This window comes from Pipra filicauda, unplaced genomic scaffold (assembly GCF_003945595.2).
Source record: "Pipra filicauda isolate LSUMZ 115617 unplaced genomic scaffold, ASM394559v2 scaffold49_size4853605_pilon, whole genome shotgun sequence".
Lineage (NCBI taxonomy): Eukaryota > Metazoa > Chordata > Aves > Passeriformes > Pipridae > Pipra > Pipra filicauda.
In genome coordinates this window covers 3177165-3204715 of record NW_024104642.1, presented here as the reverse complement: position 1 = coordinate 3204715, position 27551 = coordinate 3177165, and the positions used below count along the sequence as shown (strand labels likewise).

General features: G+C 41.5%; 1 protein-coding gene across 4 annotated transcripts in view; it reads left to right on the top strand.

Moving 5' to 3' along the window:
- The window catches only part of ATXN1 (ataxin 1), a 165324-nt gene that overhangs the window by 35622 nt on the left and 102151 nt on the right, over positions 1 to 27551 (top strand). For 3 of the 4 annotated variants that reach the window (XM_027745054.2, XM_039386683.1, XM_039386684.1), the window contains exon 2: positions 16702 to 16807. The exons of the other annotated variant lie outside the window; for it this stretch is intronic. The gene's annotated coding sequence lies outside the window, so the exon portion shown is untranslated. The remainder of the gene's footprint in view (positions 1 to 16701; positions 16808 to 27551) is intronic. 4 annotated transcript variants of the gene reach the window in all.

Here is a 27551-nt window from a genome sequence, read left to right as displayed (position 1 = left end):
TTTTTGGATCCTATTTTGCTGGCAGTATGGTAGAAGTTATAGCTGGCACCCGCATCATGCAGTGCTAGGCTTTGTGTAAAAATACACTAGAGTGAATGTGGGCAGGGCCGTAGCCTCTGCAGTTGCTCTATTTGTAGCACAGCTCCTTCATCTTTCGCATGTTTTTTATGTGATATTTGGACAGATTTTAACAAACCTGGCTTAGGGTCTGAAGTAGCAACCAGCATCGTATCAAAGCACTTACAATATTATGAAAGGAACATGCTTATACAACACAAGTTATGTATATATATGTTTTATTTGACTGACCTAAGGAAAAGGTATTTGGAAAGTATTTCAAATATCTACAGATTTTTATTCCGTGTCAAATTACAGTGCTTAGAAATCTCACCATGAAAGCCTATATTGATAAAACCAGCTTCCCTCTCAGTTTTTGGGGATACCTGTGGCCTGAAGGCCGTTATGATCAGTTGCTTTCGCTCTGTGTTGATGTTGGACTACAAAGGACAGTCCATGAGTATGGTCTGTTCACCAGGATTTGGTGCAGAAGGTCCACCCTTAGTAATGGTATGAAGTTCCTCAGGGAAGACAGATTTCAGCAGGTGAGATACGATGGGTGAAAGCCATGCAGTATCTCCAGCCCCATCTTCTGCTAAATCAAACAAAAATATTTTAAGAAATAACCTGAGTTTTTCTCATACCTAAGCACTTGAAATATTACAGAAAATAAAAGTGGATTTTCTTTCTTCTAAGTGCAAAAAAAGCCATTGGAAATATATTTAGACAGGCAAACTATAGATTCAAAAATATGTGTAGCAAATTTATCACAGACAAGGCATGTTTATTTCCTGACTAATTTGCTTCAGAGACACTGTAACTTAGCTTGTTTTCTGAGACCATAACATGCAGATATTGAAAAAATAGAAAGCAGAGAACTAACAGCCGTGATAGCAGAAACACCACTTAGCTGCTTATTAAATAAAAACTTTTTCGCTTCCAAATTCTTAAATTGCTATAGTTATTTAATCTGGCTTGCCCAACCTCTCTTTTTAAGACATTTTTTCTGCTCAAAGATGCAAAGAACTTTTTGCCAGAACACTTTGTTTGTTTAGGTAATAACACTTTTTTTCCCATCACTTTTGTTCAACACAGGAGAGAAAACATTTTTAGACTGAGGCTTAGCCCTCATTATTTGGAGTTTCAGGAAGCAGAAAATGGGAGTGCTAACAGAGTATCTTCAAATAAATCATGATTAATTGCATGTAGAAATATTCTGTCTTCATTTATGTGTGCTTAGCAAGCCTTTACTGACTACCACCAGTTTCTGCTGTTCAAGAGTAAAACTGAGAGTATGTAGCATCAGTACCTATTTGAATATACTGCTGGTCCTGCTTTCAGTGCTAGAAAGCACAAGTACTTGTTCTGCTGCAGTGTGCTGTTGGCAGCTAGAAAGAGCTGTTGATGAGAGCAGGCTGGATCCCAAAACTGGGCATCCTGTGTGTAGAACACAGGTACAGATCTTGTTCTCTGGCAACAGTGAGCATCAAAGTCTTTTTTGAAAGAGGATTCTGCTTTGCTCATCTTCATTTCCCTGCTAAGGGCTCTTTCCCCTGCTCTTTCTTTAAAAAAAAGGCCTTTTCCAGACCCCTACCCATTGCACGAAGGCTTTCACGGCGTTATTTGACCATATGTGAGTTCTCCATTGCCATTAGAGCAGCCTGCACGATGCACCTTTCTGTGCTGTTGAACCTGGTTGTAGTATTTCTGTCTGCGCCCTGCCACGCTTGGGATGTTGGAGGCCCAGCCATTTTGCAAGGCAAATGTCTTTTCTGCTCACTTCTGCCAGTGTGAAGTTCTGCTTTGTCCAAGGTCCTTCCCTTTGAAAGTCACTCTTGCCATGTTGGAAGGTGCTCATTTGGCAGGGAGGGAGGGTGAAAAAAGCAATTTTCATGCTCTAAGCTGCTATCATTGAAGTGATGCAACACACTTACTGTATCAGCCATTGGTTAAACTGTTATACCACTTTACTGTGCATCAGCTTCATCAGTGTGTTCAGCATTTGGTGATGAAGGTTATCTGGGGAGAGGAGATTGCAATTTGTCAAGATGCACTGATTTAAAAGTGGTGGTCAGAGTAGCCCAACTCCCCAGCCTCAGTAGGAAACACATACACAGAGAACAGTTCCTTTGGCTCTGGTGTGATGTGTTTTTGGTTTTTCTTTAACCAAGGTTAAGTCAGAAAGAAGAGCTGCCTTCTACAGCTTTGTCATACTTCACAACCAAGGAAGGAGAAAAGCTTTCCTCTTTTAGGCAACACAGCTTGACATAGAGATCCAAGAAGCCCTGAATTCTCCATAGTTGTGTTATTGCTGTCACTTGCCGTCTCATTTGGGGGCATTATACTTGGTGTGTCTGTAGCTCTTTTCCTTATGCTGTGGGGTTTAAATCTCTTCCCTTTACATATGGAGAAGCTGCTTGCAAGACTCAGCTGGGTGCCATTTTCCATGCTTCATTCTGAGCATCACAGGTGAAGATCTCCCAGTTTTATGCTGATGAAGATGCCTTGTTTGTGAAATCATGTAATATAATGAGGTTCTGTGAACCCAACACTGAACTGGGTGAGATGGAGTATCAAGCCATCTGTCCTGAAAACTGATTCCGGTTGATCTGTGCCTTTTGTGATATTTTCATGTCCTGCCTTCTAAAGGAAGTAAAGGCAAAGGCTGTGCTTTGATCTGATATCAGTTCCATAGATTCCTGTTAGAGTTTTTTGAGGTTTCGGTTGTGTTTATTAAAAAAAACACAACGAAGGCCCATTATTAAAAACAGAGCAGAGGGATAGTAACAAGTGTCTGGAAGAGAAATGGAAAAGCTGAATAACATGGGAAGGAGCTACAGGTTGAGGGCTGGCTTGGGAAGATACTTGAGATGGGAGCTGGAGAATTAGTAAAGTGTGTACAGGATAGCTGAAGATGTCAGGAAAGAGTGAAAGGGGAGAGGGTGGAAAGCAAGTGTGTTGGAAAGTGCTAGCACTGAATTTGTGAAGCATTATATATTCATTGTGTATAATACTTCAGCAGTGTAAAAGGCTGGAGTTTATTCTTGTTGATGGGCTAATAAGAGCTTGGGCTTTTATATCTTGCCTCTTTGGAAACCGAGTCGCTGCACAGTGAACAGATCTGTCGCAGCAGACACAAACCAGCCGTTGGAAAGGTCTCGTCTTCTGTCCTTCTTATGCAGTCAAGAGACTTGTAAAGCAATGTGAACACTCAGAGATGTATGCAATTCCTGTCCTAACCCTTGTCCCACCTGTCCTTTTGAGTTTTCTTAAGCGTAGCTAGCTAATGCTCCAGTGGCAAAATACAAATACTATCATCAGTGCTGTTAGGAAAAGTGATGGTATTTTTAAGAGTGTTGAAGGGACTCTGGTGGAAAGGTGCTTCAGGGTAAAGGTTTAGTTCTTAGTTTGGTTGTTCAGGTTTTCAGTTTATTCCTCCTCAGTTGTGCTTGTGCAGATTGTCTTTCAGTAACACAGAAGAAATAATGACAGTTCTTTTGCTCTTTCCTGCTTTATTTCTTAAATTAACAAACTGGCTCACTCAAAACACATTTTGAGAGGAAAAGGTTATTTTTTTTGGATTTTTTTGTGATAGCTGAAACTAAGGCATCTCACTAGTAATTGAGAAATAGCTTTACTTTTCGTAACCATATTGAATTTCTTTTTGTACCATACGTCCATCTCCTTCCAGCCTTTATCATCTATCAACTTTTCATGATTTCAAGCTTAATTTAATATTAGTTGCGTGCTTTTGCATAGTTATTCTAATCTTAGTTCTTTCCAAAATAAGGGCAAATTACAGAAGCAACCCTTGCAAGATAGAAACTCCTAGATGATGATATCAATTTGCTTTTCACAGTTAGGCACAATAAATTACTTTTCATTGCAGGTGAAATTTGTTGCACTGACATGTTTCCTCCTCCACAGAACACAGTTGGTTCTGAGACAGGGATAAAGATCTAGTAGTCATGAAACTGAAACAGCATTTAACTTTTTATTTAATTTCATATTTATCTGCTTGGTAAGATACATGGTAAGCTGTATGGGCAGGTTATTTTCCTGTTGTCTTTTAATTTCCTGTTACCTGTGAGGAATTTGCACTTAACTTTGTGATGAGTGCAGAATCCTACAGGCATTACTTTTTCAAAATTTCTTATGTGAAAAAAAAAAGTGTTTCTGTGTAGGGAACAAGGAAAAAGAATCTCTTGAGTCAACTACATTTCTGACAAAGCAGATTTTATTTTTTTATGGCCTGATTCAGTATTAGATTATTGCAGTCTCATTCCATCTTAATTTCACCCATCGGTGGAGTTATTTCAGCATAAACCTGGCACAAGGGATGGCAGAGTGTGTAATTATTCTCTCATCTGCAAGGGTAAGAAGTACCTTCTGGAGGCAAGCAGTACTGCCCTATTAAATCTACTGCAAATGGGATCTGAGGCTTTGAACATTGAACTTTAAGTACTTCGAACAAAACTTTGAAAGTAATTTTTTTTTTACTGCAAATGCACTAAGGATGTACTACAAGAAAAAGAGTCTAATGCCCTTACCCTGTAATGACCCCAGAGGGGCAAATCTTGCCTCGCTATTTACTCCAGAGCCAGTGAGTTTGCCTGCCTCTTGGTGAGAGATATACAGGAGTAAGCCCTGTCAGAAAAACGCAGTTATTAACTACCTTGACCTAACCTGAAATAAAAAAACTCTTCTTTAAGGTGAGTTCATTGTGGTCTCTTCTTTGATTTGTTGCTTTTATTGACTTCTTGTGTTAAGCCACACTGTGTGTCTGTGTTTATAGGGAGAAGACGGAGTGAAAGTCACTAAATATCCACTGTGTGTATCTGGCAGTAGAAGACAGAGAAGGTTGCCTGTCCTTCAGGCAACCTTCTACACCCTGCAAAATCAAGCATTTAAAAGCCAACATTTTAAATGGCCAAATCAGTTTTTGCCCTTAGAGGCATTTTAGGATGTGTAGCTGCTGTGTATGTATTTGCAAGATTCAACATTTAATTTGTGTTTTAGAAACCTCATATAATTTTCCTGCTGGTGCTAGTTTTGTCTGCATTTCACAACTATATTTATTAAGGTCAGAGCTATCAAATCTGGTTAGGCCTGGCCTGATTTCCAGAGCAGGCAAGTTGCCTGCAACCCTTGACTTCACTTTAGTGAGCCTCTGGGTGTGCACAGTGTACTGTGAAGGAGGCCAGCTATGTAGGTCCCGAAATATGGATTGGTACCTAATTCAGTGTATTCAGGGGTGAAAATGCTGGTTTAGTATTCTCTCTCCCTAGGACTGCTATTTCATGTATTGCTCTTTGTATTTGAGACAGAAGCTGTCATTCACTGTATGCCTGTACTGAAGCCAAGTAGGTCAGTGCCTCTAGGTACTGCTATGTAATGTATTTCTCTCCCCCCCATAGGTGAGTTACCACCCTCTGTTGAATTTTACTGTAGGTGCTTTTGCTGAAACATTTTAGTGGGGCTCTGCTCAGGTTATCCTGGTCCTGAGGGCTGCTTGAGCCCTGGACAAATACAGGTGAGCAAAGCAAGCTTGATCTCCTCAACAGGTTCCTGTAAGGGGGATCGAGGGAGTTGCCCCTTCCTGAAGACTTCAACCAGAAGACAAACTGTGGATCCAAGCTGTGTATAAGTTTCCTCTATTCTAAGCTAATTTTTTGTTTGGTCCAGCTTCTCTCTCTTCCCTGAGCCTCTTTTTTTCAACTTCACTCTTCTGTATACTCTTTTACCTGAACCTTCCTTCACTCTCCTTTTATTCACCTGATCTCTTCCTCACTGAATGCACAACCTCATGTTTCACTTCTAAACCAGCTGCAGGGGAGCAGAAGACCTAAGGGCTGCCCGTTTGCTCATCTTCCACTGAGAAAGGGTAGCTTGCTGCTTGCTAACTCCATGTCTGTTTCAAGGCAGAGGAAACTAAAATAGCTTAAAGCACTTATTGCTGTTGAAGGTGAACATGTGACTGCCTCAAACTGCATCGCCACCAAAGGCTTACAAAAATAACATGGTCTACTGCCATCTGCTTACACCTCTTCCCTCCACCCTCCATTGCTCTTGTCACTTCAGGCTGATCTAAGCTCTTCAAAGCAAAGACCGTCTTCTCTGTCTTTACAAAAGGCATACCACTGTGGCATCTTCCCTACCCCATCTTCGCTTAGCTCTGTTTGCACTGTACTACAAATAATAGTAGTACAGTTCATAGTTTTATAATTTAGTCTTAATAGGGATGTGGGCTGAACCAAACAGGAGTTTCACTTTGTGGTATCAGCCTGGTTTCAACTCATCCCTAATATGAATCTGTTGGTCACACTAAGATCTCAAGTATTGATCAATGATGTAATTGCCATCCTATAGTAGGACAGATGATGTAATTCTTCCCCAGTTACTGAAGACAGTGACCTTGAGACAGATCAGATGGTTGAGCAGCATAGATGGGTCACTGATTATAAAACACCCTTGTTTTAAAACTAAACTGTCATCTGTTAATTATTGGGGAGGAATAACTACAACCAAATGGCAGCATGTCACAAAAGATACAGCATCTATTGACTTTTAGCAGCAGTTGCATATTCCTGTTTTGACAGGTGACTTTTGATGGTTTTGCTGTTTTGGCCATCATTTCAATTAACATTGGGATAGCATAAAACCTGACTTTCATGAATCTGAGGAAAACATTTGTTTCTAATAACCAGTCGCACATTTTAAAAAAAGAAAAAGTAAAGTTGTGTGCTATACGAGAAATTCTGGTAGATGGGAGGAAAATACATGACAGAGTTTTGCCAGTGGGAAAGCCTAGTTCCTCCCTGTGCAAGTTGAGATGGCTTGAATATACATTTGAATAAGAAGTAACATCCCTTTTCATTTGAATACTTAATAAAAGAGAAAAGTGATAAGCATTGATCAGCAGCTTTTGCATTTAGATAAACAGTAGGCAAAACCTGAGAAAGGTCATGGAGAAAAAAAGAAATGAAACCACTTGCCATGATTGCTAATAACATGGTTGAGAAAAGGACGTATTTTTATCTCAGTGGAAAGAGGCTCTGAGAGACCCCAGTACAAGCATGAGAAACATTCAGTTATGAGTAGTGTGGATCCTAAGAAGAAAAACCAGAGAGGTTTGAAAAGACAAGTGCTTGAGGAGCTGTTTTTTGTTTTACTGTTGGTATTTTCTTCTTAACAGCCAATGCGCTCTGGCCTAACATTTACTGTTTCATGTCAGAATTTTTTTTTATTTTTTGTTCCGCTCTTCATAATAAACTGACATGTTTTTAAGGTAAGTATTAAAACTGAAGAACTTACCAAAGATGACTTCTCAATCAGATCATTATTGAAAGTAGTGAAAGAAAAGAATAATTTGCAGGAATTTGTGACCTAATGAAGAAGATTACAAAAGAGTGATCTGACTAATTAATTGCTGCAGTGAATTGATCTTAGGAAATCATAGAGACATAGCTGAGTCAGATTCGAAATTTTCCAATTTTCTTTCAGCCAGACGTTTCTCTGGTGGCTTGTGTTTGAAACTAATGAAAATTATGGGCAAAAATTTGTTTTTCTGAGTTCTGTGAGCATGTACTTTCTATTGTTGAAATACACTTCCCTGTTTTATGAACTTTTCAGGTCTTCTCTTTTCCTGCAGTATTTGCTTATGGATAATATTGCCTAATGTCTAGGGAACTCCTAATGTGTAAGATCTCACAATCTGTTAAAAGCAGTTAAGATGTTAAAGTCTGTTGAGTTCTTTATGTGCAAAGGACCTTGTGCTTAGAAACCGTTAATGCTGTGTCTTAGTAAGAATTTCAGGTTTCAGAGTGATGAAATAAGAACTTTGATGGATGTGGTCCCTTCAATAGTATTTCTTTTCTAAGTGGGCAATAAATCTAGATGTGGATAGTTGAAATTGTGAGAAAGTCATGAAAAGAAGGAAATTACTTTAATCCTGTAATGTCAAAAGAACCAGAAAACCTCTCACACACACTCTCTGCCCAGGGATTAAGTATGGGTCTTAATTTTTAGGTAAGTTTCTGTAGAGAGATGTAAGCACTTCAAAAATTAAGTTTCTTTGGCAGGCAGAGGTTCTACTTGTGTGGGGAACCACTCTTCACTGATCTGTGAGACCAGCTTCCGAGTGCTCTCCTCTCCCTTGTGGTTTCATTCCCACAGCTTTGCATGAGCTAGGCAACTGCTCTTACTCCTGTTTCAGGACTATAGAGTCCTTAAGGTTGGAAAGGACCTTTAAGATCTTTGAGTCCAACTACTGCCAAGTCCACCACTAGACCATGACCTTAAGTGCCACATCTATGTGTTTTTAAATACCTCCAGGGATAGTGACTCAGCCACTTCCCTAGGCAGTCGTTTCCAATGCTTGACAACCATTTCCATGAAGAAAGTTTTCCTAATATCCAATCTAAACCTCCTCTGGCACAGCTTGAGTCCATTTCCTCTTGTCCCATTGCTTGTTACCTGGGAGAAGAGACTGGTCTCCACCTGGCTACAACCTCCTATCAGGTAGTTGTAGAAACCGATAATGTCCCCATGAGCCTCCTTTTTTCCAGGCTAAACGCCCCCAGCTCACTTCGAATCTCCTCATCAGACTTGTGCTCCAGACCCTTCACCAGCTCTGTTTCCCTTCTCTAGACATGCTTCAGCACCTCAATGTCTTTCCTGTAGTGAGGAGGCAAAACTGAACACAGAATTCGAGTTGCGGCCTCACCAGTGCTGAGTCCGGGGGGTGATCACTGCCCTGGTCCTGCTGGCCGCAGTATTGCTGATCCAGGCCAGGATGCCATTGGCCTTCTTGGTCACCTGGGCACACTGCTGGCTCATGTTCATCCAGCTGCCAACCAGCACCCGCAGGTCCTTTTCTGCTGGGCAGCTTTCCAGGCGCTCTGCCCCAAGCCTGTAATTTTGCTTAGGGTTGTTGTGACCCAAGTGCAGGACCTGGCATTTCGCTTGTTGAACCTCATAAACTGGCCTCAGCCGGTTGTCCAGCTCTCTCTGTAGAGCCTTCCTACCCTCCAGCAGATTAACATTCCCACCCAACTTGGTTTCATTTTCAAACTGATGGAGAGTGCACTCGGTTGCCTTGTCCAGATCGTCAATAAATATATTAAACAGAACTGGCCTCCAAAGATGAACCATTATTATCCTTGTTGTTGTTCAGTTTCACTTGCTTAGGCTCATACCTTTTATGCCAGGCATGTGGGGAGGTGAAGCAGTGACATAGGAAATGCACCGTGCAGGAACTTGTCACCATTGCCCCCTATCTCTTCTGTCACTGTGTTCAGCCAGGCAGAGAGAAGACAGCATATCCTGTATCATGTCTGCCTGTTGGGCCTGTCCCAGGGAAGGTAGGGTGCAGTTCCAGTATTCTATCTCTCTCTCTCGCTGAAGCTCCTCAACCTACTCACCTCCTCCTTGAGCTTTCTCACAAAGTGGAGGAGTTGCTTTACTTGGGCACACCTCCTACAGCTGTTCTCAGTTCTGCTGGCTGGTAGTGGAATAATTTTGCAGACAAGGTACAGAAAGGCTGAAGGACAGGCTTATAGGAGCTCAGTGATTCTGAGGGCTGACTTCATAAATTTGCCAAATCCTTTGCAACTATCCTATCCTTCTGCTTGAATCCTTCCCCATTGTTTTTGTTTGGTGCTGGTGTCATTCAGTTGCTCTCTGCTCTCGTTTTTCCAGTGTGTTCACAGCTCAGTTACCTCAGCTAACTCACATCCTTGACTTAGAGCCTTTACACACTCTGAGACAGTAGCATGTCACTGAACAGTTTCTACCTCTATGGTACTACTTCAGAGAGTGAAATGTGCCTTGGGGCTGTGGAGCAGACTTCAGACTGTGTATCAGCTCCTAAAGTCCAACTGTCTAACTTGCAGTGCACCCTCTGCATTTTACTTCTGCACTTAGTTGAATTGCTGTGTTGTTTCAAAACAAAGTGACAGTGCTAGTCGATGAAGCTTCCACTTGACACAAATTCCTTTTATTTTCTCATTTCTCTGTCAGCTGCTGCCTTGCCTTCCAAGTTTAGATAACAGTTGTCAGGAGAGTCAGGCCTTCAGATGACCCTTTAACTATTTTACTCTCTTTTTCTCTGTCTTTGCTGGCTAGGATGTCTGAAAAACCCCAAATCTCTAGCAAAAATATGGCTAATAAATCAAACCATTTGTCCCCAAATCCTCTCTTCTCTCCACAGCTTTTAAAAGCTCTTTTACAGCATGGAAGCAGAGGTTAAACCCTGGGCTGTTTTTCCTGACCAGGGATTTGTACGTGGCTCTTCTCACCTGTGTTCCATGTATGAGCAGCAGCCCTGTTCTCCTTGTTCAAGGTTGCTCTGAGTTACCTCGGAGAGCGGAAGAGCCCAGACCTGTACTGTATCACATCCAGTGCGATCTCAAGCTCAAGGATGCTTTTTCCAGATACTCACTCGTGCTCCAGGAACCCTCTCTTCAGAGCCCTTTGCTTCCCTGCCCTGTGCCTGTCTCACATATGCTGGGTAGGCTGTTCCCTGAGATTTCCTGTTCCAAACTCGCTAATGCTTTAGAATGTCTGTTGTGGCAAGTCCATAACCATCAGAACCTTAAATAATTGTGCTACTTAAGATACAGGGTGGCACTTTCTTATCTGACATAAATTGTTATAGCTTTTCAACCTAGAAAAACTCCTGTAGGTTTGTACCAAAGCACTATCAGGTGAGTTATAGGGATGGAAGTCTTCCTCACACCCCTTGGTAGACCACATTTTTCATGTTGCAATTGGGAAACTGGGTCTCTTAAATCAAAGCATGTATCCTCTGCTTCCTAACATTCTTCTTCATAAAACTGTAAAGAGACCTGGACACAGTCCAGGTAGTTCGGGGTTATTTTCTTGCCCTGAATTTCTTCACTAGTCAGTGTATTTTTTTCCACTGCTGTTCACTGCCAAAGTGGAACATTATGGGAACTTGTTACGTAGTCTAGAGACTGATGAATTGTGAGCATGAGAGATCTGTATATCTGATTTTCCTGGAAGACTCAAAGGAAAATCAGGATGATTTTTAGGACATGAAGAGTGAGTTGTTATTGCTTACCTGCCTCAACCTCTTGATTTAAGTGCCTGACACTAAGGGATGTAGATGTTATTAGGTTGGATATCCAAAACTCACGTGAATCAGAATTAACTCCTGTATGCCCCATGAAATAAAAGTCAGGCCATACACATCTATGTCTTCTCTTGTGATCTGAGCAGTTACTCTTTTTCAGAAAATAATATATATTTGGACTTGATTTCTTCTTTCTTGCAGCAGTTCAGCTTGGAAATGAGAGAATTTGGCTGAACCCGTTGCTCAGCCTGGCACTCACACCAGGTTGCAACTGCATTCCCTTGTACTGTGTTACTCTTTCTCTAGTCAAGATACATTCACCAGATGGAGGAATGGAGCTCTCCAGCCAGAGTGCTCACCATGAGAGTGATAGAACACTTGGTTTGGCTTAGTTTCATTTCATCTCCACTTGGAGGAAGGTTTCAATTTTCCTTTCTGTGTCTTTGGTCTTGCCTAACTCTTTAGGATTGCCATGAAAGCCTGATAACCTGTTCTACATGCATTTTGGTTCTTCTCACATATATTTTCCTGTCCAGTGGAAAAAAAATTCAACTTGGTTCACATATTAGACCTATGTAACATGAATGCAGAAGACGAGACAAGACAATAATGTTGGCAGAGTTTGTTTGTTTGATTCAGATAGCTGAGAGCCAGGAAGTCCAACTTAATACAGTAGTCAGCAACTTAGAGCTCTATATGGGCTAAAAAAAAAATACACAGGCTTGCTTTATACTACAGCTCTCATCGTGGTTACAAAGATACAAGAGTATTGCTTCGTATTCTTCCAGTGTAGATGTAGTCCATGATGGGCAGTAAAAGTCAAGTGTTTCTATATTTACTGCTAGAAATATGTGGGTTTTGCGATGTTTGAAGACACCTGAACAGGACAAAGTTTGTGTCATACAGTACGATGGGGCTTAGATCCCTGACCTTTATCTTATGAGGCTTTCAGAAAGTCTCAGCAGTGCCATAAGACCCTTTGAAGACCTGTTCCCAGCTCCCTGGTTTCCAGTGGTGCACCTGAGAGACCAGCCCATCTGTAGTTTCACTCCACCCCTGCATTTGGAGGCTGCCCACCTGCTGCTCTGTGAGACTCTTCTGTTTTTTAAATCACTCCTGCAAACACATGCTTAGCCTCTAGCTTTGGGGGGGGGAGAGTAAGTAGTAAGCAAGTAGTAAGCACCAAGGCCTGCAAGTGAAGTTTATCCTTACAGGAAGGATCCAGCCAACAAAGGGAAAGATCCCGTGTAAGTGAGACTCATTTTGCAGTTTTTTTCCTTCCCCTGCTTATACATCTTTCTTAAAATCTGAGAGGTTTAGCATTGGTCTTGAAAGGATGCTCTGCAAAGCACAATTTTGGAATTTTCCATGGAAGAATCTGCCTGCCTCTTTCAATAAATTTAGAAAGTTGGACCTTTTGCCTCTGTTTCAAAAGTGTGACTTTACAACTCCTCTCTGTCATGCTATAAAACTGGGTGGTAGTCATCTTTGAGGAAAAAACGTTTCATACCCCGATGCTCTTTTCTTGTGAGGCTCAGCAGCAGTGGTGGTTCCCTTTGCAGAGGGTTCAGGAGTGCAACTGGCATCCTAGAAAATGAAAAACACTTGAGTCATTTGCATAGTGGATCAGAATCCAGCCTGCATGGCTGCCGGAGCAAAGACCACAAACTTTCACATTTGAGTCATCTGCTGAAAAGCTGCATATTTTTATGAAGAAAGAACTAAATGTTTACTTTAAAGTAATTTTATTTGCTTTCTTGTAGCCGAGTCATCTTAGTTGGTGAAGGTTATGTATCCACAAGATTTTCTTGCTGTGTTTCTGTGTCTGCTGCACTACAGTGATCAGAGTTTGATGTTGCTTGCAGTCATAATAACAATTGTTTGACTTGAATGTGAATATCAATGTTTGTGTCTATAGAAACTAATCAACATTTCCTCCTAATTTTTGTAAATAGGCTGTGACTGTGGCACTTGGATTTCCTGTCTCTTGCATATCTGAATCAAAAAATCTCTGCAGACAATGATGTCTTGTCTTCTGTGTTAGCCATCTATTGCCTCACTAATGGGCACCATCTTTATTATGCTCTGTATTTCTTCTGTTGAGATATGTCCAGGTATCACTGGAGACTATAGTCTTTCATTTTTATTCTACATCGTGGATTTGTTTGGGGGACTTTCTCAGTAATAGCTGTAGAAAATAGCAAGCAATGTAAGAAAAGCAGGTTGAACAGCCTATAATCCGCATTGCACAGCATTCAGTATTTTTCCAGGATAACCTTTCAGAGTTACTTTTTTTCAAACGCAGTGGCAGTTTAGTGTTGATTTTTCTTCCTTTTTACATTTCAGCATGAATGATTCAGGTTGTCTTGAGAACAAGGTACAAAACCCTGCATTATTGTACCTTTTTTAGAAATAGGCCAGCTGTTTCATTGAGTAGCTGTGTAGCACCTTCACATTTGGGGGTGGATATTTGAAATTTGGATGTAGACTTGCCCCGGTACTAGGAATTTGCCTTTTCATTTGCAGGAAAACTTGTCCATAATCAATCAATGTATAAACTCTTGACATCTCTCATTTTGTACCCACACAGCAGGAGCTTGTTAGGTAGCACAGAGTATGCTGTATTTTAAAGCTGAAGGACTTGCTCTGATATTTCTGCGTCTGTCTCCTGAGGAGTGCTGTGGTCCTAGGCATATAGGAGGCAGAAGAAGGAGATTGTCCTCCCTTGCTTCCAGCAAAGCTATTGGTTGCCCAGGCAGGGTGGAGCAGAAGGAGGGGATGGAGAGAGAACACAAGCTATGGAGGATGTGCTCAGGGGAAGTGGTGGGGAATATGGTACTATCTGAACCAGGAGACTCAGGGGCGGTTATGGCTACAAACACCAAGTGTGGGGACAGCATTCTGGAGTTGGTGTGACTGTCAGGGGTGGATTGTGTGATGCAATTGGGATTAAGATGAGGAACCGGGAGGAAACTGGTGTTAAGAGTCTGAGGAAGGAAGCAGCAGGACTGAAGCCATAGAAGAGATGGGAATTCTCTGTTCTGCACATTGGTATGGATTTTTTGATTCCTGGGGCTGCACTTGGATGCTGCTTGTCCTGTCTGGTGTGAAGATACAAGACGATTCCACTTATGGTTGTTTGTTTGAGTCCAAGCGCTTGATACAGCCTTGTAGCCCTACTGAGACAGCAGACTGAATTATGTGGATGCTGTCCCTCTGCACCAGTGCAAAAACCCTGGTGTGAAAACACACAGTTTAGCTTAAACTGCTGCTGAGTCTGTTCACACTTGAAGTGGGCGAACATTCATACAGTTTGTTTGTGCAGCTCAGTGGTGGAGAAACAATCTCCAAAAAGAGAATGCAACAAGTGTCTTGCTGGCAGTAGTACCTTGTGTGAATGCATCTCTTTCCACCTGTTTGTACACCTTAATCTTGCTGTCCCTGTGCTGTCAGCATGAATCTGTGAATGCAAATTGGGTGTCTTAACGCTACAGCTTTTTTCTCATACATGAGATCCTTGATAGCTTGCAGTTATCTCAGTTCCTCAAATAGAATAAATCTGTCTGCATTTAAAAGTTTCAGCCCTGATAATGACTTTGACCTGTAGCTACGTGCAGATGTTCTCTTTTGGGTCTGCCTGTGTCAGCACAAGCTTCCCATGTGCTCACTGTACCTCTCCTTGGAAAGGACTTTCTTTGGTGAGTGTTCCCCAGCTGGTTGGAGGCAAAACTGGGTTAGCATGAAAGAGTGTAAAGAGTAGTTTGTAGCTGCTCCAGTTTATTTTCACCATAATGGATTACAAAACACTTTTACACCAGACTGCTAGCACTTCTGAAGGGAGACAGTCAGCACAGGAAGAGGGGCAGCTGGTGCTGAGCACATGTGTGGGAGGAAAACCTCATCAAGCAGCGTAGCTGGGTTTGGAAAGGACCTTTGTCCACAGTCTCAGTCTCTCTGAGTCTCAGTTCTGTCTCTGCAATGGGGAAAAAAACCTTCTCCCAGGGGCGTTGTGAAAATGTGCTAATTTTAGTAAATCAGGCAGTTAGGTAATATGGTGACAGCCAGAAAATAAACTATAAGGAAATAGTTGTTCTGTCTTCAAAGCATAGTGTTTAGGGCCATTTTTAATAGTGAGAATGAAGCAAACTACTGAGTTTTGCTTGTTCAGTAATACCAGCTCTACTATAACATGAATGGCACCATTTCCTGTGGAAAAAAAACCCTGTGTGATCACAAAATTAAAAACTAAGATGAAATATTGTGCAATTGGCCATATTTCTGGTATTTCCTTGTCTTTTAGTTCTTGGCTTAACATTTTTGACGTGTCTGTATGTGTTTGTATGTGTAATGAACTATTTGCGACCAAGTTCATAGTTGCTTAGTACTTTCTGTTCCAAGGTGTTAAGCACTTTAAGAGGGCTTAAAGGACATTCAAGCATCTTACACTTCTGCCACTATGTGTCTTTAAACACATTTCTCTCTCCAAAAGTGCTTACTTTTGGTTTTTAAAAATGATTATAGCTTTAAGTGAAGGAGGTGAGAGGGGAAATGTTCTTCTAAATCTGATAAAAAATCATGATTGGTTATTTTTTGCAAATCTCCCTGATAAACCATTTTCACCATTTGCATTGTAACAGGTGAGTGGGAGGTACAAAAAAAAATGGCTATGAATCCACAGATGTTGTCAGCAAGAAAACAGCTGGATTAACTCTCATAACTAGGCTTAAATTATTTTGAAAATTACACTCTTTGAAATTAACATAATTGCACAGTGTTCAAGGAGTTGGGTGTCTTACTGTATGACAGAGGAAACAGGTACACTGATAAGTAAAAAAATAAAATTAGCAGAGTACTGGGTGCTGAGTATGCATCTCTCCAGCAGATTTCATTTGGAGTTACGAGGATTCAGCAACCTTGAAAACCAAGCACGCAGATTCTAAGGCACAAAAATAAGTTGACGTGAAACAATTTTGGTCTTGGCAAGTTTGTTTGCCACAGAGTAAATGCCATGTGAACCCCATGTGTAAGAGCCACCCCTTAGTAACTCCCCTTGGCCATGCTCTTAGGACAGGGTGCCTTGTGGTAAACAAGAGGTGACTCACCACCCTGCCCTTCTGTGTTTACTTGGGCTGCCTGTTGGCATACACCCTTCTGTGCACCCAACTGCCTCCTTTGTCAGACCGTCTTGCCACTCTTGCTGTAGCTTCACAAGATCATCTCTCTCTGTAGTATGGGTAGAATAAGCACAGTGATGGAAAATGGCTTTGGATTTTTATTTTCTTGAGGAGGTAAAAGATGTTGTGCCTTGTCCAGGCACTGTTGTTTGAACAGTGTTAGGGCTTTTGTTGCAGAGGTTGGAATGTTTAGTAATTTGACTTTGCTGCTATTCTGTTTGTTTTATGCAGCTAGCGACATATCACAGATCTATTTTTTGATTAGGCAGCATTCCTGTACTATAATAATTCAGAAGCAGCATTCACCCACTAGTTGTGTGAAACACCTGTTGCTTAACTTCTCTACATGTGCTTCTTGCCCTTGTCTTCCCTTAGGTACAGTTTACTCTGTGCAAGTTGTAAACTCCATGGAGCAAATGTTTGCACAGTGCATAGCACAGCAGGACCTAGGTTTCATCGTGGTTTCTGGACATGCTGTTATGTAAGTAAGAGTACTCCGTCTTGCTGAGCAATTAGAACAGTTCACATTAGCTGAACTTGTAGAGTTTCCTATGTGCACGCCAGTGAGAAAAGGGATTTCTTTTTTTTTCCAGGCTGAGAGGGGCTTTTGAAATGTTCTCCAAATCACAGCAGCAACTGGCTGTTTGGGCACTGGACAAAGACATGATTTGGAAATAGCTTCAAAGTTTTAGAGATGGCCCTTCACATACTAATGCTCCCAGATGAGTTAAATGGGGGAAGTTCACACCCCTCTTGGTGCTGTTGTTTCAGTTTGCCAAGCTGCAGACTCAGCGTGAGTGCAGCGTGCAGGTTTTCATAGTGAGAGCTTTTGTTGCTCCCAGAAACTTAATTGCTCTCAAAGGCAAACCCAGAATCTGGAGGACCCAGTACAACCTGCTGAGAGGACATAAATGAGATACTATCATGTTTCTGTGCTTGGGCTTGCATGGAGTGAGTTTGCTTTGTGAGCGAATGCCTTTGGAATACACTGGTGGTTTTTTTGTCAATTCTTAGACATAAAAGTAATTGTTGTTATTAGGCATCTATGTTCTGCATCTAGTTACTGTTCATGTTTTCTAGAAAGTGTGCAGACAAAAAGAAATATTTGTTGTGCCTTGAAATCATAAAAGTATTTCTGCATTTAAATGAATCGATAACCTTGATCCAGCCATCATCCAGCCATCATCCCTTCAAACAGACACAGAGGGAGAGCTGGCCAGTTGTCATTTGACCACTGCTGTCTATCTTTGCTTATAGACAGTGCTTAAAATGCCAGTATTTAATTGTTCCTTTTTTTTTTTTTATGCTAGTTTGCTACCCACTTTTGTCCTTAAACAAATGAACCATGATGGCAACTGAGAAGAAACTGCCTTTTTTAGATAAGGAATAGAATTTTCAAATGTCCTTATATAGCATGATTCCATAAGTTTTATTTTCCTAAGTAACTCTTGTAAAAATTTGTGGAGAAAGTCTATAAGTTGGTCTGAGAGATTTCTGTCATTTTTATCCATAACCCAGTTTTCCTCATCTCCTTCAATGGTTAGTTTGTAGGCTCTCCATTCATAGGAATACTGTTTTGATATATTTTGCATGGAAACTGAAGCAGGAAAAGGTTTTAAGGTAAGCCAGCCAAATAAATAATCCAGGGTCTTTTGATCAGTTTCCATTAGTATTAAAACAGTAATCTGCCCTATTAGATGTTATTTGAAAGGAAGTTCAGTGTTTAAAGAAGATAAACATACCAGTTGATATTCAATATGTCTTCTCAAGTCACCAGCAGAAACCTCACTGAACCTTGTTGGCAGAGGTGCCTTCTGCATAGGGTTCCTGAAAACACCTCCCCAGCTATTGGCTTAGTTTCTAAAATGTTCTGGCACTGCAGTGGGTCTGGTGCCAGCACTGAACACTTGGTCCAGCTCCAGTTGGAGCTGAAGAAAGGCTGAATTTTAAGACCTCTAGGATGCCTTCAGGTCCAGAAGAAACCAAGCACTGGAATAATGTGTCATCCAAACTGTGGTGTATTCCTAGAAATTGATGAATATGCTATTTTAACTTGTGGATTTTATATAGCTGCAGGTACTGAGATATTAACGCTTAGAAGAGAGAGATCTGCAGGTCTTAAAGATTGCCTGGCACACAAACAAGTGAAGATCTAAATTGCTTTGAGCTGCTGATAGTTTTCACAGCTTTGTGCAGACACACCTTTGCTGGTACTGACAAAACGCAAATACCAGTTTCGCATCACTGTGCTCTCCTTGGCTGGTGTACATCTTAAAACAGTACTATACCTTCACAACTTTGGCACAGAAAATGGAAAGAAAGGGTCAGCAGCAACAGTAGCCTCTTACCAAATGGTTGGTTTAAAATGCTTCGAGTAATGACAGAAATGAATTTTAAAATGAAGTTTTATCTGTTGTTTGAAAACTGGACATTTAGTGCATTACATCACCCTGACCCCAGGCCACTGTGCTGAAGTCACACTGGATGCAAGAACAGACCGGGGTCCATGATGAGGACAGTAGCAAATGAAGAAAAGACATTATTTTCTTTCTGCAACAGTGAGTTCCTTCGAATGTCATAGACAACTGAAAAGTCTGTTTTCAAAACATCTCTGACCCTATATGCAAATAAAATTTTTATAATTTCAGCTTTTGCTAGAAATCATATCTGTTATGCCTCTTTATGACAAAGCACTGGCATATTAGTACCAAATGCTTCTTAAAGAAACTCATTTGAAATCCAGGGTGGAAAGTAAAAGGGTGTAGAGAATCCACCTAATCCATCTCATGGACCACTATATATTTCAACTGTCAGTAACAGCCTACCTGTTGTTGTCAGCCACTTCTGTGAGCCCTTGCCTGCAACTATGGAGTTAGAAATGAACAGGTAAACTCTGGCCAGTATCATTGGTACGGCAGTTGGGGTATATTAGCTTTACTAATTTGTTGGAAAAGAAGTCACTATTTGACCCTCCAATGGCAAAACTATCAGTGTTCTCAGCTGCTGTTAGCACTGGATTTAATCTCAGTACTTTTGCCATCTGCTATAAAAGCATTGCAGACTACTAGAGGAGTGGAAAATTGCATTGGCTTTGGGAAGCTTTCAGCAGAGCTGAGCAGATTCTTTGATTTGCTGTGATCAAACATCCTGATTGACAGAGCGGAACTTGAGTTCCCTTTTTGACTCGGCAACTGAAGTTTGCTGTGAATTCTTCTAATGATATGGCATGCAACCTTCTTGAATTAAAAATTACAGTGGCTGTGCTCCCTGAGTGCTGCAGTGGTGGCACAACAGCAACACTGACTGAAGTCTCTGCTGTGGGTGCATGTCTGCTGCCTTTATCTGCTCTGCTGGATGTTACTCCTGCCTCTCCTCTAAGGGCAGCAAGGCAGGCCTCACAGCAGGCACGCAGCACATTCAACACCTTTGTCAGCTGAAATATTTTCTCTTATTCTTCTACTAGGTTTCTGTCACAATGTACAAGATGCTGTGACAATTTAGGTTGCTTTTTTTAGCCTACGACCTGCATTTCTACCATTGTAGGCTCTGAACACTTTTGTCAGTTCTAGATTGCTTTGTGGCTCACATGGTTGTCTCTGGTATCTTCATCAAGCGCTAAACTTACCAGTATTGCTCAGTAAATAACTCCAATGCAAGGTAAATGCGCTTTCCCACCGTTACAATTCTCAGTCTTCCAAAAAGCCAGTAGATGGGGTGTGTGCAATTCCTGTGCGAAATCACTGTACTTCGCAGCTCAAAGATCCAGCTTTAGTTTTTACATTTTTGCTGCAGAGCATCTTTTTTTATTGTTGTGGTTGTTGTTGTTAGAGGTGGCCCTCCACATGAATCACAAAATTAAGCAACCCTAAGCATAAGCACACAAAATTCTTGATTGATACTTCTGCATGAAGTACTCTGAGCATGATGTGCTGTGCAAGTTGCAACACTGTTAGGTCTTTGAAATCTGAGTATGAATTTTTATCATAAGCTTTTTTTTTTAATTAGACTATTAATGAACTAGAAATATATCTATATCTATCTATCTATATATATATCTGGGTTACCACAGACTTCTGCTAAACTTGAGGTTACAGTATTAAGTGTAGAAGTCATGGGGACAACTATGAAATACATTTCATATTTTGTGTCTCCAAGCCCAGCATGTAAATGTCTATTTGTAGGCATAATTCTGTTGATCATACATGTCATAATTGAATTTGCTGGCAGTGTAAATTAAAATATTTTGTTCTTGTTAATAATGTTAATAATGATTACGTAAATAATAATGTTAATACAAACTGTAGGAAGGGTCACTAGTCACATCCCTGGGTGGATTTCATGCCTGTAGGTCAGTTGTGGTAGACTTGAAATGAGAAGGTATCTAAAACAGGAGACAGGTGGGTTTGGGACAGGTGAATCCCTGAGTTGTGTTACTCAAGGGAGGTCACAGCAGAGCAGATCATGCGTGAACCAACATGTAAATAAGCTGGCCCAAGGTCATTTATGCCATTCAAAATGAAACTTTCTAGGGATGGAGTCCTGCTAGGTAGGTCCTAGCTGCTTGTACCTGATTCAAGTGATTTGGTAATAGTTAACCAAGGGAACTCTACTAAAACACAATCCATGTCTGACAAGTACGCACATAAGGTAGGAATATCTTACCAATAAATAACTTAGAGTTAGAACACTATATCAGAATTCAGTTATTTTCTGAGAAGAAGCGTAAATGCTGATCGTAAAGATCTACAGCTGAAGTTTGACAAGAGATTTTTGGAAAGAAATTATGTGCATACACACATCACTCTGCTCCAAGCTTTAATGCAGTTGCGGAAGGGTAAAAATCTTCAAATAGCAGACTAGCCTCAATTAATTAAAAATGAAAATTTAATGGTAGACTGTGACAGACTCATGAAGGCACTGGTTTTGTTTGTGCCTGTAATGAAAGGGACAAATAAAACGAACCTGTTACTTAGCCGTGCCTTTCAGAAGAGAACCACAATAGACATGTTTTAATCTGGTGCGGTAAAGCGTGCCCAAAACACTCTGAGCATTTAACAGTTGCACAAATGATTTACTTTCCTAGCAGTCTGATTTTGTATTATAGCATATTCTGTTTCCCTTCTGTCTTTAATGTACAGTTCTGCTGACCATGCAGTTCACGCTGGCTGCCTCAGGCAGAAGTGCAGGTCAGCTTTTGAATGTAGGAGAATTCATGAAATTTAAGTATTTTGTGTACAGCTAATGGCAGTTGTGCAAGTACAAAGACTTTGCTTTATCAGCAGATGCGGTCTAAGTTTACATTTATGTCCACATTCAATCCTTACATTTATTGAAGTTGAGGGAAAAAAATTAGGAGCTCGGTGCAGTCTTTAACAATCTGCTTTGGTAGCTGGCCAGTCCACTTACACTTGCATGAAGCATATGCTAGGGTGGTTCTTTCTTCCATTAACTCTTTGATGCTTGGAAACAGGAATGATTCACATGACGTGGCAGGGGAAATTAATATAAATGCAAGATTAGCAGAAACTTTGTAATCACCTTGTATCAAGCCAGGAAGGGATTTATGTACTGTGAGAATGATTAGATGGCAATGTTTGCTGGACTGCTGTGGCAGAAAAGGGATATTTGAGAAAGTGATCCAGCTCTGCTGGAGTCTGCATGGTAAGCGGAGGGCAGCCTTTCCACTTGGAAACTAGAATTGGGTTGGGCACTTTCTGGTCAGTCAAAAGGGTTGCTGGGTGTTGTTTGTGATAGCTCAGCTGTTTCGCATGTGACATGGCTGTGTTTTCTCACTTCTTGCCCCAGCTGGTGCTGGAGTTTGGAGTAGAAGGCTCTTTGCCAGCATTGCTCTTGTCTGGTTAAGGCTTTTTTATGTTGATCTGGGAAGAGATGAAGAGGAATCATATCCATGCATGGAGAAATGCTTATGAGCAGAGTGCAGAGGGAAGGCCACATACCCCTGATTCCCAAGTGCAAAACTAACCAGTGCCGACTTGGGAGCTAGTTTGTGGCACCTCAGCTTGTCCCAGCCAAGCGTCCATCGTGCAGTGAGCAAAGAGTGGGGTGGGACTTCCATGCAAGGTGATTAATGCCATCTCCAAATGCTATGGAGGAGAGTCATTCGAGACCAACAGTAGGGGCTTTTTCTCAGGGTTAAATAGTGTGCTCCTCCTTTAAACCAGGGAGATGAGAGTCTGGGAGAAGGATATGAAAAACCGATTAGCTTAAATTGAAACCTGGCACCTGGAACACCTCAAGCTTTGGCAGACCTCGAGATAATACTTCAAAGTTGTTCAGCCCCACAAGGTACAGTATAATTTTCTGTTTGGTGAAAGTATTACTCGGAAACTGGAGTCATTCTCGGGGCTTCCTTGTGCACTGTCACACTAGGTAGAAAATAGCTCCTGGCTGAGCTGACTCTGAGCCTGCACATTCTGAGCTGCTTACTTGCCTATTCTCTATCTCCCTAAGTATTTAGCAGTAAACCTTTACCCAGAATTGGTTTTACCACACTGAGCAACCAACGTAAATATACCCGAGCTACTGAATCTGCCTTTACCAAAATGAACTTCTACATTTTAAAATCATTAAAGCTGAAGCAACATAAATATTTTTTGTTTCATGACAGCATAAAAGGAGCATGGCCTCCTAATTACTCTGAAATTCAAATGTGTACAGGGAAAGTGCAAGGCCCCCTCTCCCTGCAATTTGCCAGGTATCTGTCTCCTTACTTGATTAGGTTTGTTTGGGCACTGAAGAGAAATTTAGCACATTGGCTTATCTGTGAATTTACCTTTCTGACACTGATGGGGTGATTCCCAGAGGTGCTCAGAGGCAGAGAATGTCTTTCCACAGTCACTGACTGAGTGCCTCTAATTCTCACTGTAGTTTGTGGACCTGACTTCTCTTTTGGTAGGTTTACAGGGGAGAAAGCAAGTCGTCCCAGTTCAGTTTTTTTTAGCCACGTGCGTTTGAAGCTCATTCGGAAATATAATTAATACATGCCTGCATGTAGGTAAGATTTTAGGTTGTAAGGTTAATAATTGGTTTTGATGCTGTTTGCTGCTTGAATGTTGGAGGTTTTTTATCTAAGGTAAAAAGAAGGTAATTATTTTTAACTTATAGCAAAACCCACATTTTCTCTTAAATGTCTTAGTATGAAGTATGTTTAAACTAAATTTCTGCACAAATATTTTCCTAGAGATTAGCTGTCAAGTACAATAAAAAAAATTGCACTTTTGCAGGGACCCAATGAGACTTTGCAAATTCAGATTTATTCTCAGTGTTAAATGTGGTTGAAGATGTCATTTCTTAAACAGCACTTTTAGAAGTAGTTAGCTTAAAAGTATAGCAATTCAAAGCACAGAGGGAATGATTTTGAAGTGTAAAGTCTTGAAACACAACGCAGAGGTTGACAGTTTCACTACAATTAGAAGCAAGGCAGGCACAACTCCCACTTCTGAAAACTTTCCTATCGCACTGCTTCCTCTCTTGGCCTAGAAAACCTCAAAAAAAACCCCTTTGATTGGCTTTGCTTATTGACTTAGCATAGTTATACTCAATAGCATTAGGAGACAGAGCAGAAACGGCTGCCAAATGTGTCTGTAAAGAATAATCTTTACAGAAAGCTTCACAGAAGTATTTTTTCATATGCTTTCAATCTCCTGAGAATGCTGCTTTTTTGAGGAAAGCAAGTTTTAGAGTGGTTTGGTTTTTTCTTTTCTTTTTTTTTTTTTCTTTTAACAAGACTTGTTTTGTTAGGAAACCACTCCCTTCTACTGCTGCATTTAGACCCTCTGCTAATTGCATTTTGGTCGATGGCATTTTTTGTGAATTGCCACATTCCCCCACACTGTTACAACTTCACACTGATTGTGTTATGTGACGCTTCTGCCTGCTGCCTTTGGGAGGAGTGGCTGAGAGAAGGATATAGTGTACCTGGGAAATTGTGAAGTTTACTGGAATCAAGGTTTGTAGCTGCTAAGACACGGCAGAGGCTGTTTCTCCCAGACTAAGAGAGGTGGTATCTGGAGGGCATCCTGTTACTGCAGTAGTTTGTGCACTGCTCTGCTGTGTGCCACTGCTGAGGATTTTGCACAAGAAGTCATGGCAAGGTGGTGTGTGGTTTGTTAGCTTGATATTTTTCATTCTAGTTGCACACTGTAGTGGAAAGCCAACCCTAAGCTCTGGTACCAGAGAGGGTGTGGGAGGGGGTGATCTTCACGAACACTACTGGCTCTCTGAGCATCTTGGGATGCTCACTGAGGCCAAGCTGTAAGCTTGTCTTTCTCCCAGAGCCTAGGGACAGCACAGGTTTGTCCTTAGCCCAGCTCTGTCCTCTGCAGGAAAACCTCCTGGAGCAGCTGAATACAAGATCATTGCTGACTGAAGCTCAAGTGCTGCCGACATGAGAACTGGATGTAGCAGAGTTTTTCAGCACGGCTAATCCACTTAAACTGTGGAGCTCATCTGCTGATCTGCAGGGGGAACAGTGCTCTTAGGTGTGATAGCTAAAGAGGCTTTGGCACGAGCCAGTGCTTCAAGGCAGTCAAAACCTGCATCTAGGGCTGAGGATCGGGTTACACTAAGTTGGCCATGACCCAACCAAACGTGGTTAAAAGTGAGCGGTTGGGTGAGATAAACCCCTCTACTTAAGCCTTGTCTTAGCTTGGGAACGGATCAACTTGTTCAAGTGCTTCTCCAGTCTAACTGCTTTAATCAAAGATAGGGCTTACTTCGTCTGTGAACTGGGATGAGCTGTGCCAGTAAAAGCCCTCTTTTTAACTAGGATAATTGCATCTGCAATGCTTTATCGTGTTACTACACATAAAGGTACAGATCTTTTAAAGGTAGAAGAACTTCTGTTGTAGTAAGCGTGGTTGGGTCCCACTTACACCGTGGCTATTGGCGGTGGTGCAGGATAAACAGCTGGTGTTGTAATAGGATCTCTGACTATATTACTCTGTTGTCCAACCTGTGACATGAGTGTTTTCACCTCAAAGATGTGGTTGAAAAGTTTAGGTCCGTCTGACACTCCTGTGCTGGCTGCAGGCAAGCTCAGTGTGGCCTTTTCTGGCACGTGACAATCAGCAGGGGTGGCTGCAGCCCACAGGAGCAGGCAGTGAGCACTGCTCCTGCTCTACCAGCATTTATCTTGAATGAAACCTTTATTTGTTCAGTCCTACCCTTTTTTGTGGTGAAGGGGAGTGGAGGGGTAGTATGAGGAGCAATGTGGTGCAGCACATACACTACCAAGTCCTCTACTGTCCTCCTTGCATGGCTAGAAGTCATTCGCAGAAACTAAAACTTGGTTGTCTTCTGTGAAAAAGACTTGTAATGTTCCCGCAGAACAAATTTTTCTCTAGCTAATCCTCGCTTACCACAAGAAGGTGGAAATGGGGGTGCTGTGGCTCTAGTTGATTCTGGTCCCACCGCAGGCAATGCAGCCAGGGACCACTCCCATACCACTGATGTACCACTCATAACCCTGGGTACAGAGACCTGCTCCCTCCTTCAGCAGCTGAAAGAGGCAGAAATGAAGACAGAACTCTAACTCTTTCTGAATTTCAGGAAAGGCTGCAACTGGTCTATTGGCATAAGGAGAGAACCAGGAAACAGGAGCACCTGTGTTGCATAGCTTTGGGCAGGTCAATTATCCCATCTCCAGTGAAATTCCCCTTTGCATAAGGTATGAATAATAATAGTCAACTTACCTTGCAGGAGTGTTACAGAGTGCGGAGTTTTGTTTTTTTTTTCCCCACAGTGTTTATGGTATGCAAAACTCTAAATGAGTGCAAAGCATTATTGTGATTTAATTTTGTTGAGGGTTAAATATTGGTGACGTGCCCAGCTGAGCCCATGCTGGCAGTGAGCTAGGCAAGTGACCAGCAGCAAGCATGCTTGGTAGCAAGAAATGGACAAAAAAGGAAAACGGTGGTAACTTAGTCCAGTCCTACATATATTTTTTTTCTCTCTTACCGCTGTACATTTCCCATTGAGCAGATGGAGGTGATCAAAATATGAAATTGGAACTCTGTATTTTAATAGACTTACATTTACCGTATAAAAGGCAAATAAAGGTTAATGACAGGAAAATTTGTCTTGTAGGAGAGTGAGAGAGTCAAAGTGCCTCCAAGCATGCCCCGAATGGTCCTTAAATAATAGCTTTCAGAAATAGACCATACCTGAATAGTTAGGTGGCTGATTTTGCACTGGGTGAGTAGCATGCTGTTCCTCAGTGTCTGCTGCTACTGCTGCTGAGGGTTTTGCATTGGACTAAAAGCATGGATGGAAATCACTTCGACAAGATCGGTACCTCATGTCAGCAGCATAAGACAGGGGATGAGCAGGGTGTGTGAGTGCAGGGGGTTTGTGTGCACACGTGTGTTGGGGGATGCTCCCCAGTTTGAAACGTGAGTCAGTGCCAGACTCCAGTGTGTTAGAGCTACCGAGCATAAGAGAGGGAGAGAGCATGTGTGATTTCTTTAGCTTACTCTAATTTTGTGTGAAATGGAGGCTTTCCAGTGGTGGGGTTACTCCCAGGTGTGATCACACCAGCAGGTTTCACACCTCGGTGTGCGTGTGCCTCCCGTGCATTTTGTTACTGCCTGCTCATTCTAGTTAATTTTTATTAGGTGTGAAATGCGAGCGCTTGTTCTAATTACCACTGGTAGATGATAGCACAATTGAATAACAATCTTCTCGTAACCGGGGCTAACTTCTGCCCTCGGATAATTACAGTCCAGGTTTGGAGAAGGTGCATTCCTGGTAGGGAGGAAAGATTTGACCTACACTTTTTCTGTATGTGCTAACACAACGTCTTTGCTCTGTGAGTTTCCTGAGAGACAGGTCCAAAGGTCAGCAAAGCAGAAAAGGATCTTTCCATTGCTTTTTTTTAAGCTTTGGGTCGAAGTCTGCATCCTACCCTTGTTCTTGTTGCATTTGGAAACATTGCTTGACCCTGGATTTTCTCGAGGTTTGCTTTCTTCCCCGGGTCTAAAAGCTGTCATTGTCACTTACCCAAATATAGTGATAGCCTCAGCTCCATAGTTAACTTCTCATTTAGTGATGTTTCTGAAAATAACAATTGCTGCAAGAAAACAAATAGTAGAGCTGCAGCATATGTTGCACATAATGTTAATTTACTGCCTTTTTTTGGAAAAAAAAGCAGTATAAAATTTAGGGGGAAAACCTCAAATCTTGTGAAATTCATGGCACAATGCCAG